Here is an 18,722-nt window from a genome sequence, read left to right as displayed (position 1 = left end):
GGGTCGTTCAGTGCCAGGTGGGACTCCAACCCTCACTGTTTCGGTTGGTACTCGAGTGTTCGGGCAATTAAGCGACAACCGCACCCCTCCATTAGATAGCCTCATATCTAATTTTGCCACTCCTCTTTTTATATCTCGTTTTCCCTTTCTGACTCCCGTTTTCTTCTTTACCACTTTTTTACATTCATTTGTTCCACGGTTTCTTTCGTTGTTTTTTTTCTCTTGCATTTTTCTTCTATTTCTATCCCATTTGTCCAGTATATGTCACGTTTTGCTACGTGCTCTTTTTCGATTTTTTTCAGGAGCAGCAAGAGACGGGCTACTTTCAGGTCCATCGGTAATCCGTGAATATGCCACGAAAGTTTACATGCATTTTCACAAGAATTTGGTTCGTGAATTCTGAATATTTGCATCAGGTCCAAATATTCCGAAAAAAAAACCGAGTTTTCGGACATAACTCAGGAACAACATAAAATGTTATCATGAACATTTTATCATCGGAAGATTAGAAATTGACAAGCAAGACAAACAAAATATTTCTAAAAATGTCCATGTGACAAAACTTAATTTATTTATTTAAGTCTTCGACTTAGGTTTTGATATGTTAGCGTTTTCTTTAGCTTCCGACAAATTAAAGTACCGCTGAATAAACTCGCTAATTTTTGAAAATAATAACAAAAAACAAGCATGCGATTTCTTGCAAATTGATAAAATTGGCCATTGTTAATCGCGTCGGTTAGTTGTACTATTTCCGAAAAATATTTCTAAAAATTAGTGGCTGGTAGTTTATTTAGTAGTATTTATATTTACCGGAAGCTAGCATATTTAAAACCTAGTGAATGCACCATTCTCCAGCTAAAATGCTAGTGGTGACCCGAGCAAGGATTGACAACAAAAGTATATCAAAATTATTACATATTCTACTGTTGATATCAAATAGAAAACATGTTTTGTTACCAACTCAAAATGACACTTTTGATGTATCAGACTTTGCTATCATTTTGCTTTCATTTTTATTGAAAGATTCTATATATGATGTATGAAAACATTCAATATTTAAATTAATCTATTCTCACTTAAAATTTTTGCTAGTAAAATGGTTGATTCAAATTATATGATGATAGCAAAATGATGATGATATGATAGTAAAATGATAACTAATGCTGCTTTCCTATTAATATTGTGTAACAGCAAGATTAGTATTCCGTTTGATATTTTTGATAGCAAAAGCAGTATTTAATTTAATTTCACGGCGTGGAATTTTTGCAATCAATTTTGATATTTTACCCGCTAAGTCGACCAAAATGAAATCACACCGAGTATTCAAAATCCGTTACATCAAGATATCAAATTTTGTTTTCAATTTGCTCTAAAACCCTGCTCGGGGAGCTGATTAGTGGGTCCCAGCTTTAAATAGGACTTGAGGTTGTACTTGAAGTTAGGCTTAAATCAAAGTTGAAATAAGACTTGGCAATAGACATGAACTATGACATGAAATAGAATTGAAACTGAACTTAAAGTAGGAATTGAAATTGGACTTGAAATTAGCATAAGCATGGGCTGCCACCCGTGTGCTGCCACTCCGTTATTGACCAGCACTGTTGAAACATAATGGCTGGAAAAAGCTTACTTTGGATAGCACGTTAACACTGAAAGTAACACAATGTTGCTGTTAAGTAACATTGTAATGTTACAAAGTTATCAAAATTTGACGTAACATTTAAATAAAAAAATGGTAGCATTGTTACATTAAAATGTTACCTGTAGGTTATGTAGCAATAACATTAAATGTGTAACATTACAACTTTTATCAAAATTTGACGTCACATTTAAATAAAAAAATGGTAGCATTATTACGTTAAAATGTTACCTGTAGGTTATGTAACAAGAACATTGAGTTTGTAATGTAACAAACTTAATGTTATTGTTACATAACCTATAGGTAACATTTTAACGTAACAATGCTACCATTTTTTTATATAAATGTTACGTCAAATTTTGATAACCTTGTAACATTACAATGTTACTTCTGTGTTACCAAACAGCAACATTGTGTTACTGTCAGTGTTGAACACCGTGTGTTCACCACAGAGGTGCTGGACAAAAGGAGACTGCAAACCCCCCTTATTAAGCTAGCGACATGGGTTGGGTTATTTTTAGACACAAACTGTGCCTCTTCCTTCGTCTACTGTAGAACCACCGACCGAGAAGTTTAATCTAATTTTGTTTTTACTGGCGGGACGACGACACAATGCAGGTCCTTGCGACTTACAAGGCACTGCGTGTGACGTTTGATACTTACCAAATGAAACTGGAACCGGTATATCGAGACTTGTCAAACTGTACCAAAATCTGCAAAAATAACGGAATATTTAAAGTTTCTACCACTATAGGTACTACCACAACTACTCGAGCATCTAACCTATATGAATTAAAAGGAATCGAATAATATTGTACCTTGCAGCAATTTTACGAGTCCTACGCAAATACGTTTTTTAATAATAATTATCCTGTACCTACTAAATACACTGAAACTATGCTTGTCAAGCAAGGAGGAGTGCAGTGGGGGAGGCAATAACGACCAACTGATGGTTTAAATTGCTAAATTGCAAATAGCTGTGGTAAACGCAGAAAATTCTTCTTCTTCAGCAGCATAGAGCCGGGGTGGCTCGTGCTGTTTCAAGCACTCGTCTCCATTCAACTCGGTCTTGGGCCACTCGTCGCCAATTTCCTAGTCGTCTCAGAAGTCGCAAATCGTTTTCGACCTGGTCGAGCCATCGTGCACGTTGGGCCCCCCTGTTCCTGGTGCCGGTGGGGTTGTTGAAGAGGACTATTTTCGTCGCACTGTCGTCCGGCATCCTTACGACGTGTCCGGCCCACCGTAGCCTGCTAACTTTCGCTAGATGTACGATGGGAGTCTCCCCAAGCAGTGCCTGTAGCTCGTGATTCATACGCCTCCGCCACTCTCCGCTTTCCGTTTGTACTCCGCCAAATATCGTCCGCAGCACTTTCCGCTCAAACACGGCAAGGGCGCGTATGTCCTCCGTCAGCAGCGTCACGGCTTCAAGTCCATAAAGAACTACCGGTCTAATAATGGTTTTGAACATTGTTAGCTTCGTGCGGCGGCGTATGCTAATAATTTTCGGCGTAACGCAGAAAATAACCATGCTAATAATTTCCGCGTGGGACTCTAAATAGGTGGAAACTCCGCAATAAATGATTTGGAATCTAAATGTACTTTTTATTTGCGATTATTTAAAGAACAAAGATTGGTGACGGAGTCCTGAATATATGTAAAGTCTCGAAAATACTAGGTGAATTGACTATGTAGCTGCTAGTAAATGCGCTTGCAAGCTAATCGTAAACTGCGTGAGTTTATGATCAGCTTTTAAGTGCACTTGCTAGCAGTTAGTCTATACGCATAGTATTGTCGAGGCTGTACATACATTCTAGTGGCAAGTATTATTGAGGTGCCATAGTTAAGTATTTTTTGTGACGTTACAAAAACATTTATATTGTTACATAACAGAAATAATAGGATTGTTACATAACAATGGCAATTGCTTTAATTGCATTGCTTTAATGTTATTGCAATGTTACATAAACATTATCGCAATGTTACATTGTAATGTAACAATGTTATGTAAAAAAGTGGGAAATTTCAACCATCCTGTTACTCTCAGGTTACGTAACTACAACCTCACATCATAAACATTATCGCAATGTTACATTGTAATGTAACAATGTTATGTAAAAAAGTGGGAAATTTCAACCATCCTGTTACTCTTAGGTTACGTAACTACAACTTCACATCATAAACATTAACGCAATGTTGCATTGTAATGTAACAATGTTATGTAAAAAAGTGGGAAATTTCAACCATCATGTTACTCTCAGATTACGTAACTTCAACGTCACATCATGACACAGTTACGTAACAATCTGGTTAATGTTATGTAACAATTTTGACCGGGTCGTTAGCGTAGCATTTGCTCTCACGGGTTGGATCCTCGCAGACATTGCGATCATTCGAGTCTGGATATGCATCACAATCGACGTCAATATTTCCGAGCTGGCAATTATATGTGCACACGGTTCCAGGATAGCTACAAAGATGTGTAAAAGATTTACAAATATTTAATAAAGATTTACTATCATATTTTATGGCTCGAGCAATAATTATACTTTAAAATACTCTTAGTTTTTATAACTAAATTTGTTCATTGAAACCGTGGGAATTTGGGGACTACTAGAATGCAAAATGTGACTTAATTCCTTGTCAATTGGTGCCGTAAACGCACCTAATTCTGCGCACCCAGCATTTCAGTCAAATCTTTCTGATTTCCGCAAATTTTTATCTTAATTAACACTTCTAGGAAAATATGTATACATAGAGCTAGTTGTTTGAGAACGCTATGATATATAAGGAAAATATGTGGTGCGCAGAATTTTAGATGCGTTGGCGGTAATGGTAATTTATCCAAGCTATAAAAAAGACAAGAATTGTGTTGTACACCGCTTTCGAAGAGCCCCTAATACCCATTATGCATAAAACTTCCGCCGATTCAAATTTGGGTTCAAATTAATGATTAATCTTACTCTCTAGGAGTCTCCGTGTAAGGTTAGGGTAAACGCACCATTAGTGGTGGTAGTACCAGTAGTGGTGGAAACTCGAATTATTCCATTATTTTTGCAGATTTTGGTACAAGTTAGATACTTATCAAATAATACTGTTACTGGTAGTTCGATACTTATCAAACTTGTACCAAAATATGCAAAAATAATGGAATAATTCAAGTTTCCACCACTACTGGTACTACCACCACTAATGGTGCGTCTACCCTATTCTATTTATTCTACTTTAACAGAGTTATCTTAAACAATTAAAGCATAAATAAAATCTAACTTGTGCAATGCACTTCAGAGACGCTAGAGTCTAGAGCAACAACATTGTTTTTAAATGTTAGCAAATTATATTCTTAAACACAAATTAAGCCATGGGTCGGATCATTGAGGTTCAGGCTGCTCGATGAAAAGCCTAATGTTGAAAAGTAGATTCACATGCACATTTTCAATACGATCAATAAGGAAGTCACCGCACTAGGCCACTCAAAGTATATCTATGAGAAATATATATTTGTCAATATGGTACAATTAAAAGTATTATAAAATTCAGCTAAAACGCAGTCAATCGTTTGGTAGTTTATATAAAAAACATCTGCCCTGATGACAGTCCTTCAGTCAGACAGTCTGTTCATTCATCGCATTGTCTTCTTGCGGCAGTTCTTGTATTGGGTGCCCTCGGAGCCGGTCCCTTAACACCTCATTAGCAGCGGTCGTGTCACGACTATATAGTGCGTAGTTTAGCAAGCCTATGCTTAACCATAACTCAGGTGAAAGAGGAACTGAAAAAAAAGGTTATAAAGCTGGAGTTGATCTAAGAATGCTAAACGTTAGAATTCAGCTTACCCAAATATACAAACACATCAACTATCATCCAAATTAGCATATGCCTAAACTCATCATGTCCTATTTTATCTACATTAATAGTTCCATAAATAGCCCCAACCGCAAAATATGCTAACATACAAAATAGAATAAATCCCTTCAAGAGCAAGAGGCCTTGAAAGTATTGTATGGATTCAGACAAACGATGTTTTATGCCTTTCAGAACATTGTATGTGACAGCCACTGCCAAAGCAACTTCACAGATCATTATTATTATGGCCATGGAGGGGTAATCTGCAAAACGTAATGAAACTTACAAAAGTTACGTGGAAGCGGTTATAAAAGTTAACGTGGAAATTACAGTGAAAGAAATGTCTGATGGATAGAATGCCCTGAAAGACGGGATTCAGTCGGGCGTACTGAGTACCAATTGTCCGAAAGTTGTCAAATTCCATAGTTTTTTCACGTACACAATCGACAACGGAAACCACTAGAGCGCAACTCGTTCACTGCTGGCACAAAGCAAACTATTCAAAGGATACTGGCGTACTATACTGTACTATGTTGTATTGTTTCAGAAGTGAAATTGATCGCTTAACTGCATTGTTGCCAATCGATTTCGTATTTTTTCTCGTAAAGAATTGTTCGTATATTTTCAATCACTTAGAATTACACTGAGGTTGCTTTTTACGCAGTTTCTTTAAAGCAATTTTCAAAATTTATGCCGTTTTTGTTTATGTAAATTTTCCAATTTACGCGACTTCCAAAAATCAAGTGATTTTGCCTTAGCGAATACTTTTACGCGTAGTTTTGTTATGCATGATAGTTTTTTAATGAAATTTTTGGAATTTACGTAGTTTTTTAAGGTAGTGATTAAATTTTCTTTTATACCGTCACCGTATATCGATTGTATAACATTTCGCCGAATATCATTTTGCGGAAAATCAGTGTAAGTGTTAGTCTAACTTTATTTTGTTACATAACTTGCACTATTTCGGTTACACAACTGTTATATTTTGAGTTACTGTAACCCAAATTTTACATTAAAAGGGTGTCACATATCAAATTGCATCACGGAAAAAATGTTTTAGTAAATTACCTAGTTGAACGATCCTTTTCAAACTTTCAGACAATAAAATATAACCCATTAGCAAGCTTTTGGCATATTTATTTTATTTATTTTATTCAGTATGCTCGCACCTCACGCTTACGCTTACCTACCTCCACTCACAAGGTTCTGTACAATATCTGGCTGCTGCTTCTTCTGAACGGAAGCACATCTTTTCTTCATGTCTTCCTCAGGCTCAGATTTGGGATACTTCTGTAGAGCCTGCTTCGTAATGACCCAGTATTTTTCGATGGGCCTTAGTTCCGGTGCGTTGGGGGATCGATGTCCTTGTGTACGAAAATGACCCTGTTGGCTTCGTATCACTTCACGACATCCTTTGAAGCTAGATTCGGTCAGAAGATCGTAGGGCTCTCGTGATGTTTCAACAAAGGAAGCAGACGCTTCTGTAGACACACCTTGAGGTAGATTTACAGTCCTGGTAGTCACGAACGGCGCACTCCGTTTGCCACACAAGCAGATCGCTTGCCAAATCAAGTATTTCTTGACAAACTTTGAAACTTTTTGCTTCCTTACTTCCTCCGGAACATCACACTTGCGCTGGGCGGTAAAGTACAATAGCCCCAGAAGCTGCTGGAAGTCCGCCTTGACGTAAGTCTTATCATCCATGATGAGACAATGAGGCTACATCATCATCTGGGTGTACAGCATCCGGGCCCGTGACATTCCCACCGTATTTTGCCATATGTCACGATTTGGAGCCTACTGCACTTTGTACGTATGCAGTCCCTCCCGGTACTTGGCTCTGTGAACGAAAGACTTGGACAGATTCAACTTTTTGGCCACATTCCTGACCGAAGCATTGGGATTCCGCTTGAACGCTTTCACGACACGCTTATGCGTGTTATTGCGTGCTTATTGCGTGCTCAAGCCACAAGTACTGATACCGGAACGTTTAAGCACACGACACATTGTTGACTGCACGAATCCCAATTATTTTCCGATGTCCCGATAAGAGCAATGAGGATTTTCAAGGTACTTGCGTAAAATCAAGTCACGACATTGTTTTTCGGGTGACGCCATTTTTTCACATTTTCGAAAAACTGACAGCGATAAAAATACAGTTTAAACAATACACTCTAAACTACTTCTTTCCAAATTTTGCGATTCAATTTAAAGGGTGTCCTTTAAATTTGACGCATATCAGCCGCTGTGACTCAATTGTGACAACGTGTGCTACTTGGGATCCTACACAATTACACCTGGAGGTCACCAAATCAGACAGAATCACAGATCGACCACGTTTTGATCGACGGAATGGGCAGGGCATGTTGCAAGAATGCCAGGCAACTACCCCGCACTGCAAAAATGGTGTTTGCCTCAAATCTAGTAGGAACAAGACGACCAGGAGCGCAACGATCAAGATGGTTAGACCGGGTGGAGCGAGATCTGGCGGAGAGTACTCGGTGTTCGAGGAATTGGAGAGCGGTAGCCTACAACCGAGTTAATTGGAGAAACCGTGTTCAACAGGATTTGTCTGAAGACGGCAAGCCACTTAAGTAAGTAAGTAGTATTTGATTAGTTCTTGAGTTATGCACAAATTTGTGTTTCGTTTGTATGGGAGCCCTCCCTTCCAACGGGGGAGCGGTCTCAAATCGTCATGAAAACCTTTACCGCCTCCAAAAACTCCTGCATACCTGTAGTTTCCGAGTCTATAGGGCACATACAGACAGACAGACGGAAATTAGTTTTTATATATATAGAAGATTTGTCGCAAGGTGAACGCAAGGTCAGCCGTGGAGCGTTTCTCTCGAAAACCGCACTGGTATTTGCCAATAAAGGTTTCCTGCAACGGACTCAGTCTCTAAAACAGGATGCGGGAGAGAATTTTATATGCAGAGTTGAGGAGAGTAATTTTTCGATAATTCCTGCATTCGATCCTTTTTGTAAATAAGGCATATGAGGCCTTCCAACCAGTCCATAGATAGTTCCTCCTCAGTTCATGTTCAACCACTGCAAAGCCGGTTTCTGGCTCGTTGAAGGTTCTTTCGTGATGATGAAATTAGGGCTAGCCTGTTTGCCAACCGTCTGTTCTTTGACATAAGATAATCAATATAAGAGGGTTTGACAAAAGGGAGGTCTAAATATGAAAAAAATTGATTTCCGGAAAGAAAATAAAATTACAAGTACCGAGTACGATCGGGCACTCGGCTAGTACAAACCGAATATTTAGCTGTGGTAAGCATGAATATTAGAATTATCTACAAATATTACAAGTATCGACATATGAAACGGAACAAACCAGGAAATTTTTTGATTGGCACTCTCGAATTCATACTTTTTTCAGCAGAAGTAAGATGAATTCAGTTTTCACAAGCGCTACCCAAGCAACAAACTGAGTTTTATTGTAGTCTTATGGTGGTCTTGAAGACCAATTTTGGTCTTAAATACCACAATAAGAGTATAATAAAACCCAAATTGTTACTTGGGTATGGAATATGCAACAGTCCGATCAAATCAGATTTATTTACGTTACTAATAACTTTGTATAGTAATAACTAATACTAATGATATATGCATTTTGACATCAAATGGTCATTGACTAATTATATTATATTATATTATTATTAAAGTCAACAGGTAAAACATCACCCCAATGACAGAGTTAACTACACAACTACAGATAAATTATACAAATTATACTACAAGCAAATATACAACAGAAATCAACATAAAACACGTCTAAAACTACACTTATTTGTTTCTCGCGATAAATTAAAATTAAATACATAATAACATGTGTTGAAAATACGAGACATACTACGTACTGGCTCATGTAAGCCATAATTTGTTCTTGCTGGAGTAACGTTGAGAAACGAATGAGATCGAAGACTACGGCGACGTATATTGATATCCAGCATGCTGAGCAGTGTAGAGGAATCAATATTACCCTGCAGAAGATCACCAATAAAACATGTTTTTGCTACATTTCGCCTTTCCTCTAGTGCCTAAATCCAAGTTGATGAGCATACAACGACTTTTATAGCTGGGTAGATTCAATGGAGCCGTCCATCTAAGATGACGTAAAGCGAAGCGGATAAATTTTCGCTGAATAGCCTCGATGCGTTGAGTTTCATTTTGGTAATACGGGGACCAGACGACCGACGCATATTCCAGCACAGGTTGCACAATTGAGCAATATAATGTTTTTAGGCAATAGATATCCTTGAATTTTTTCGCAAAGCGAAATAAGAAGCCCAGCTGTAAAGAAGCTTTAGTCACTACGTATGAGATGTAGTCCTTGAATGTTACTTTAGTGTCCAGCAGAATTCCCAAATCCTTAACTGTGGATTCACGGTGCAAACGTGCGCCTTCTATGGCATAGTTAAAGTGAAAAAGTAAGCGTTTTCGGCCAAATGAGATTACCGAGCACTTAGATACATTTAGCGATAAACGATTGATTCGACACCATTCAGCGAAGACTTCCAACTGTATCTGCAGAAATACTGTGTCATGGGGCTCCTGTATCGTACGGTAAATTTTCAAATCGTCAGCATACGAGAGTTTCAGGCATTTTAAGATAAAGTTCACATCGTTCGTGTACAGCAGGAATAAAAACGGCCCTAGGTGGCTTCCTTGTGGAACACCAGAACAAACTGGAACTGGCGATGAAATGTGATCACTGATTTTTACAGACATGCTTCGTCCGCTAAGGTATGATTGAAGCCAGAGAAGCATATGTTCATTCATGCCAAGTCGTTCAAATTTAGCAATTGCGATTTGACGATTCATTTTACCAAATGCTGCGGATAGGTCAGTGTATATAGCGTCTACTTGATAACCCTTCTCTATTTGGCGTATTACAAACGAGGTGAAACAGGTCAAGTTGGTTGTTGTAGATCGTTTGGGCATAAATCCGTCCTGATCCGACGAAATGTAGTGATTGCATCTCTGAGTAAGCTCCTGAAGAATTATCAGTTCAAACAATTTAGACGTGGCACTTAATGCAGCTATGCCCCGATAGTTCGAGACGATTCGCTTGCAACCTTTTGTAAAAACAGGAAAAACATATGATTGTTTCTAGCAGTTTGGAAATACGCCAGTAGCCAAGGATAGGTTGAACACTGTTGTAAGAGGTTTAGCAAGTGTCTCCATACAGCGCTTCAAAATGATTGAAGGGATACCGTCAGGACCATATCCCATGGAGGATTTTAATACTTTTCCAGCTGATGTGACCACATCATCGGAGACAACAAACGGCAGCGCAGGAACGGAAAGTTGAGGAACATTTTCAGTGGCGACAGGTACTTCCTGTGGTTCGAGATATTCGGCAGTAAAAACATTACTAAAGTGAGAACGGAATAAATCGGCAATGTCACCGGTTGAATCAGCTTTAATTTGTCCATTGGACATCGTAGAGGGCAATCCTAATTCTTTACACTGTTCATTCATGTATCGCCAGAAACTTTTAGGGCTTGCCTTCAGGCGGCGTTGCAGATTATTCTTGTAGGCGTTGCACAGGCGGTCGTTGAGTTGCTTGTACTTAATGTTTGCAGCTACATATCTTATCCTCGTAGCGTCAGTACGGAACTGGCTGTATTGTCTGAGGGCTGCACGTTTTGCTGTTTTGAGGCACTTGAGATCGGCGTTTGTCCAGGCTGGTTTAGCCGGTACGTGCTTAGATTGTACGGGTACGAATTGGTCGATAGCATACGCAATGATGCTAGAAATCGTCGATGCAGCGAGACTGGCATCATAATCACAAATAATTTCGTCCCACGGCTTTCAGAAACGTCCTGGAAGCGTTGTTGTGGGCTAATCTTTAGCTGCGTTAGTATGGGAGGATGATGCTTGCAGAATTTTACTAGAGGTGCCGGAGCCTCCATAACCGTGCAGTCTACACATAATTCATCACTAACAAAGCACAGATCCAAAATACGATGATTCTCATTTTCAATCGCGCATATCTATCTAAGTCCAGCGGTACTATATGTATCAAGTAGTTTTTTTGCAGCTATACCAATAGAGGAACGAGAGGTGTTTGCAAAAAGAGAACTGCAAGAATTATGCTGCCAAGAGATCGCGCTTAGATTGAAATCACCAAAAACTATAATTTTGTTTCTATGCTCCAATTGCGAAACTACCCAGTTGTGTGACTCGAGATGGCAATCGATTAGATTATCGTCGTTAATCCGATCTGAAGGGAAGTAGACTAGAAGGTAGATAGCTGTGTCAACAGTGGCAATGGCGACCCACAATTGTTCGACTTTTGAACAATCTGGGGGGTTTACTATACGGGATTTAAAACTTGAGCTAAAAGCTAACATAACACCACCTCCAGTGGTTTTATGACTATTCGAAGGCGACCGGTCTTGCCGGTAAACGGAGTAAGAGTCGTTAAACAGCTGGCTTGTCGATGTATGTCAAAAATACTTTCAGCCAATTGAAGGTCGATATACATGACCGATATACAGTGGACCCCCGTTCAAACTAACTGGGTTACTTTTTAATTTGAACAACTGGTAACCCGAAATATGCTGAAACCTGTGTGAACTGGCCGCCCTGCTCTTTGTTATTGTTTTGGTGGTTTGTTTTAGTTGGCAGTTGCAAGTACGAATATTGCATTTTCCGATCGGATTTCTATCGTAATCGTTAGGAAAACGAAATGTGAAACCGATTAAACACGCTAGGTCAGTACAAACAAATCGTGTTTATGTGCATTGTCTGCATATACAAATGATGTCATGTTGAGAATGACATTTGAACCATTCATTTTTAATTTGCATGTCGTGCAAACTAGCGGGGTTCAAATTAAAAAGTGTTTAGATTAAAAATGGTCAAACGAACGGGGTCCACGGTATTATTTTCTAAAAGGTGAATTTCGGCCTCTTTCCGCAAAGGGAATACGAGGCGATTGAGATATGAAAGCCAAAGTATGTATTTACTGTTTACTTACATTTGCAGATCCTTTTGCAGGGCGTGAGAGTTCCCATTCGAGGCGGCCGACATTCGGGTTCCAACACCAGACAGACGAACTCTGCCACGCGTACCGAGCACTTGGAATTGATGAGATACTGAAAGTGCTCGTACTCCAGATTGGTGAGTTGGAAGTTCTTCGACGTAGTCAAATCGTACGGTAATATTCCTCGGCACAGAGGGAGAGAAGTAGACTTGCAAATGCCTGCAAAGAAGTGGGACGAAGGTTAGCTCGATTTGTCAGCTCCAGGAGGCTCACCTGCGAGGCTGTCTGTTGGCTTGTGGGCAGTACCTTCTTCGGAAATATTGAAACGTTTCAAACCTTCGGTGGTTATTTCAAACCGCGACAAAATCGGCAGCGTCGGGGAAACTTTGGTCCGGTACAGGCTAGAATCTGTGGTGGCCGAGGTCGAGGTAAGGTTTTTCTAGAAAAAGTTTCGAGGAAAGGAATTTAGTCGAACGTTGATATAATTCAAAACAAAATATTTAGCAATAAATGGGTTTATGATGATGATTTGCGTTTAGAAAGAGACGGCGGCCTCAGAAAGCATGTGGTTGAAATTTTTTTCCATTAATTGGAATATTTACAATTGAAAATTTTTCTGGAACAAATCTTGAGCGGCAACCTTTGTGAACAGTTGCCCGCTTAACTGTGAGGAACTGTGTTTGTAAGGCTCATGATGTGTTTGCCGCACACCGTACCCAACCACCATGGCAGGAGGAAATAGTTTTCTTCCATCACTAGCAGAGGGAAGTTAAAGCCACCAATGCAATGGTACTAGCCCGCATGTTCTGTATATGATGCATAAAATGAGATGAATTCATGCTCGTAGCCCAAACACATAAGGAAGGGTGATAACGAGTTCAATTGAAACTGTAAATCACTTCTCTCTGCTTCTCAAGTCTGATCAACTGTTCGTTTAACATCGTCAACAGTTGTTCATCCTCTTCGATAGGAACCCCGAAGCTATTCTGATGACCTGAAGTGAATCCTAGCGATCTGAAGGAAATATCCTTGTTAGATCCCACCTGTCTGTCATTCTCATTGTTTCCGTCATCTAGTGCGTGGGTTGTTTGCTCCTTGATGGCCTCCTCGTTCTCGAATTCGTCATCATCAAACGAAACTCGACCCTTGGTATAATCCTTCAGCGATATGGTGCTCGTTTTTCGTACTGGCGCTCGAGTTGTGCTACTGACCTTCACCACTTGGGCGGGTGTCTTCTCACTTTGATTATCGTGTTCCGTCGACGTCCAGAAACTCTGGCCTTCATTTCGATTTTGTTCGGTCTTCTTCACGAAAATAGCTAGCAAATCGTTATTTAAACCGAACGAAAACTTTGAGTTGGGTGTTGCGCCATCTTTAGAAAATTCTATACTTTTGTCTTTATGATCACGACCAAACGTTGTCACTGCGCCACTGCTTAGGTCGTTGGTGTGGGTAAAATCGTTAAAATCGATAGATAAATTTTCTTCGACGTCGTAGATGCTATCTCCCCCCAGCAACGAACTGCTCATGATGTCCCTATCTATAAAATTGTCAGAAAGAAACAAGAATTGGGTTATCAACACTATCAAATTGTTCACGATTTGAAATTTCCTTACGCTCACCTATAACCAGGAAGTAAACAACTAAACCTAACAAGCTACAAATCAGCAATAATCCCAGGGGCCATTTAATGAAGCGCCATATCAGTTTGAGGGCCTCCCACAGGCAACAGCTAGACTGGGAGGATGGCCGGAAGAAGGAATTGATGGATGATGAGCTCGTGAGTGATGTCTGGGAGCCTGCCTTTCAGTAGTTGAAACTCTGACGGTTGGCGTGAAGGTGGTTGGGTAGAGTATTTGCCGCCGAGGGTGGATGTGGAGTGGAACTGGAGGTGTATCCGCTATATGGTGTGCCCTGGAAAAAATGATAAATAAAATGGAAACCGTTAGTTGCTATGATACCTACTCAACTGCAAGTGATATATGTTTGTTGTTGCTATTTTCGAGCTAGACGTTCTATACTTCAACGGTAAATTGTAGTTCAGCTAGCAAATCTTTCAGAACTTAAGGTGGTGACTTTTGTCGAGAAGCCAAAAAAGCTTTGGTGGAACTTTTGACGTGGCACTAGGTCTTAATTCAATAACGCTGCAATATAAAATTTCGTTTGCCCTTATTTCTGCACCGATATTTTCGGAATTGCTACAATATTTGTTTTATGCTGGTTAGACTATATGAAGACTGTGTTCGTAAAACATTGGACTCACTCACTTGTTGGCTGAATGGCTGAAATTTTGAACAAAAGTCATTGAGACTTACCTAGCGCCACCTCATAGATCTAAGTAAAACGTTGAGGATCGATGGCCGTACCTGGAAATGCTTCATGTACTTACTGAAGCAGCTAAGCTAGGAGGTGCGAACTAGAGCGCCTGTTCTCCAGGTGAGGGGCGGCTCTCACAGCGTCTGTCTCGAAACGGGCGGCTGAATATGAAATGCTGTACCCCGCAAGCTATACCCAAGATGGCAGGCCCATCAGCGGGATGTAGGTATCGCGACCCTGGTGAGATAGTATACCGAAAACTCAATTACCACGAACAACGAAGAAAGTAATTTAGGGCGGAACAATCGGTATAGGACACGGCAAGTGACAAAGAAACGATTAAGGGATAACGATTGAAAACTGGAATGTCCGAACTCTCCATGAACCGGCACGGGCTGGCTTGCTTGTTCGAGAGCTGCATCAACTCGGAGTGGAGATCGCTGCTATTCAGGAAGTTCGGTGGCCAAATTCCGGAGAAAGGCAGTTCCGTGCAGTACACCCTATTGCAGGCACTTCTTTCAAGTACCACATCTACTACAGTGGCGGTAAAAAAGCAGAACATGGAGTCGGTTTCGTAGTGTTGGGAAAACCATAAGCAACGAGTCCGGTGGAGGCTCGTAGATGACCGTATATGAGTGTTAAGGATTAAGGGCAAATTCTTCAACTATAGCCCAATCAACTTATACGCACGCATCAACTTATATGCTAAGGACGAGTTTTACGACCGATGGAGAGTGCCCAAAACACGACATGAAAATCATCATCGGAGATGCAAACGGGCAGATCGGGAGGGAGGAATTCTTCCGTCCAGTTATTGGAAGACATAACCTTCATCTGTCGACCAATGATAACGGTCTGAGGCTCATAAATTTTGCCGTGACCAGAGGAATGGCCATCTGTAGCACCTACTTTCCACGTTTGAATATTCGGAAACACATCTGGAGGCGTCCAAATGGAGACTCTAGCTCTCAGATCGATCATGTCTTGTTTGACGGTCGACACTTTTCGGATATTATCGATACGGTCTTTTCGGGGACCAAATATCGACTCTGACCACTATCTTGTAGTGAGTAAGTTTCGCGCAAGGTTGTCGAACACGGCGAAAGCTCGCACTGAGAGGACGCTTCGATTCAACATCCAGCGGTTAACGGCAGACGGCGTAGCAGTGGAATACACCAGGAAGCTTGACCAACGAATCGCAAAACAGCAGGTAGAAGGAGAAGATATAAATGGGCTGTGGAGGAACATCCATGGTGCCATCGAAACAGCTGCGAGAGAGGTGGTAGGCACGACGCATGGAAGACATCGCAACAGCTGGTTTGATGCCGAATGCCAGAGAGTGACAGATGAAACGAACCAGGCCAGGAGTCGCATGCTCACTGCGGCAACGCGTCAAAACAGAGAGAGGTACAGAGAGACTAGAGCTGCGGATAAAAGAATCCATCGTCTAAAGAAACGCGAGTACGAGGAGCACGTGCTCGCCGGCGCAGAGGAGCGATACGCCAGCAATGACACACAGAGTTTCTATAAAACGGTGAGATGCAGGAATTTAGCCATGCCTGTGATGTGCAATGATAGTACTGGCAACCTGCTTACCGATAAAATGGCGGTAGCAGCCAGGTGGAAGGAGTACTTTCAGACACTGTTGAACGGAGTGGTAAATGCGGAGATCACCAGGGACAGGATAGGAATTGTAAGCGATGGTCAAGCTGTGGAACCACCAACACAAGAGGAGGTTAAAAAGGCAATCAGTGAGCTGAAAAACGGTAAGGCTGCTGGGAAGGACGGTATCCTGGCTGAACTTCTCAAAGCGGGGAGCGAGCGGCTGTACGAAGCAATCCACCGGGTCATTGTCAGGATCTGGGAGGAAGGACAAATGCCGGAGGAATGGTTGGATGGCCTCATTTGCCCAATTTTCAAAAAGGGACATCGACTGGAGTGTAAAAACTATCGAGGAATTACATTGCTCAATTCTGCCTACAAGGTGCTTTCCCGTATCCTGTTCTGCAGACTGAGACCGTTAGCGGTGTCCTTCGCTGGCGAGTACCAAGCTGGTTTTCGTGAGGGTCGCTCCACGATGGATCAGATGTTTACCCTGCGTCAGTTGCTAGACATTTCGCTCTGGATTTCAGAGTGGATAGGTATTTTCTAGACCACCTGTTTTGAAAAGTGATCCCGCAGCTAATTGAGGTACTGTCATCTCGTCAAACGATTGGCTGGAACGTTTGGGTATCGGCTCCAAAGGCCGACCAAACATCAGATGGTTGTAGATCATTCGCATTATCAGACGAACAGTACAATGGCCGGGAATCGACAATTGACTCAACATGAGTCAGCGCGGTATAGAACTCTTCAAAGGACAAGGTCACGTTTCCCACAGCTGGCTAAATGCAGTTTTATCACCTTTACTCCGGCATCCCATAATCCTCCGAAGTTAGGCGATCTTGGTGGAATAAACTCCCATTCCACTTCTCGACGTAGTAGAAAATCGTTGATTTTGGCTTTCGTAGTTTCACTATCGAATAGAGCCCGTAACTAGGGCAGCTCCTTGGATGCGCCAACAAAGTTGGTTCTGTTGTCCGAGAATATTCTGCGCACCATGCCCCGTCGACTGACAAAGTGGCCTAGTGTGACCAGGAATGCTTCCGGCGACAACCTGAGACAAGTTCGAGGTGAATCACCTTCGAGACTAGGCACACGAATAAAGCCATGTGCGCCTTCACGATAATTAGTTGGTCGGTGTAAAGTCAGACCGGACCAAGTCGCAAAATTTAAAAAATGAGTTAATGACAGCAAACGATCAAGAACTTCCTAAGCTACATTTTACTCTAATCAGATTACATAAATATTACAAATAGTCAGAGATATGAACTCATTTCGAACGGTTGATTACTTTAAACAACACAGAGTAGCAAACTTTGACTTCGTTTTTCTCGAAATTAGATTTTTGTGACTTGGTTCGGTCTGATTTAACACCCACCAGTTTATACTTAACACGTCACATTTTGGTTTGCGATGATCACATCCTTCAACTCAGAGATTAGCTTATCAGGAACATCTTCCATCGGCTCCGTCTCGTAGTAGGCTTTGCAAATAAAGAATGGGCCGTTCCACCACAGCTGACATTTGCTTAAGAGGGCTGGTTTCATTCTTGGAGATACGATATCCCCCGGGTTTTGGTCAGTGCTGACGGAACTGCAATGGCAGTCTGATGACTTTGATTGCGTACGTAGACCTGGATCTGACTCATCTGATTCTTCATCCAAGTCAACGCTATTTGGCTATCGGACCATAGCCTGATTTCTCGGATCGGTAGCTTCAAGGTTGGAATTACCTTATCTACTAGCTTGGCTAGCAATAAGGCAGTACAGAGCTCTAGTCTAGGAATGGTCATCTCATGGAGAGGGGCTACCTTAGATTTGCTGCATAGGAGATGAGACACTGCTGACCCGCCATTATCAATGCAGCGAAGGTAAACACACGAACCATAGGCATATTTCGAGGCATCGGCGAAACCATGGATTTCTATTACCTCCGTGTTAGGAATTACGACGCATCTTAGGATCATGAGGTTGTTAAGCTGGTTCAACGACATTTGGAACTCCGTGTACCGCTGAAGTAGGTCGCCTTCCACAGGGTCATCACATCCAAGGTTTAGAAATCGACAGGCACTGCATAATCATTTTCGCCTCGACTATCACCGGTGACACGAGTCCCAAAGAGTCAAACAGCTTCGCTATCTGGGGTAGGACACTCCGCTTCATCCCCTTGTCTTCGACCCTTGTCGAATCAGGTGATTTGTAGCGAAACAGGAACAGGTTATTCTTCGGGTCCCACAGGAATCCCAAAGCCTTCACCCCTTCATTAGAAGTAGAGTCCTGAATGGGTTTCAGGGTTTCTCGATCCACTTCAAGAATTTCGTCAAGCACT

General features: G+C 41.2%; 1 pseudogene; it reads right to left on the bottom strand.

Annotated features, from left to right (window-relative positions):
- Positions 1-3,952: 3,952 nt before the first annotated feature.
- Positions 3,953-18,186, bottom strand: LOC128735660 (uncharacterized; annotated as a pseudogene).
- Between the last annotated feature and the right edge of the window lie 536 nt (positions 18,187-18,722).

Source organism: Sabethes cyaneus, chromosome 2, assembly GCF_943734655.1.
Source record: "Sabethes cyaneus chromosome 2, idSabCyanKW18_F2, whole genome shotgun sequence".
Lineage (NCBI taxonomy): Eukaryota > Metazoa > Arthropoda > Insecta > Diptera > Culicidae > Sabethes > Sabethes cyaneus.
The sequence above is the reverse complement of the archived record's forward strand: the minus strand, read 5'-3'. Positions and strand labels throughout refer to the sequence as shown.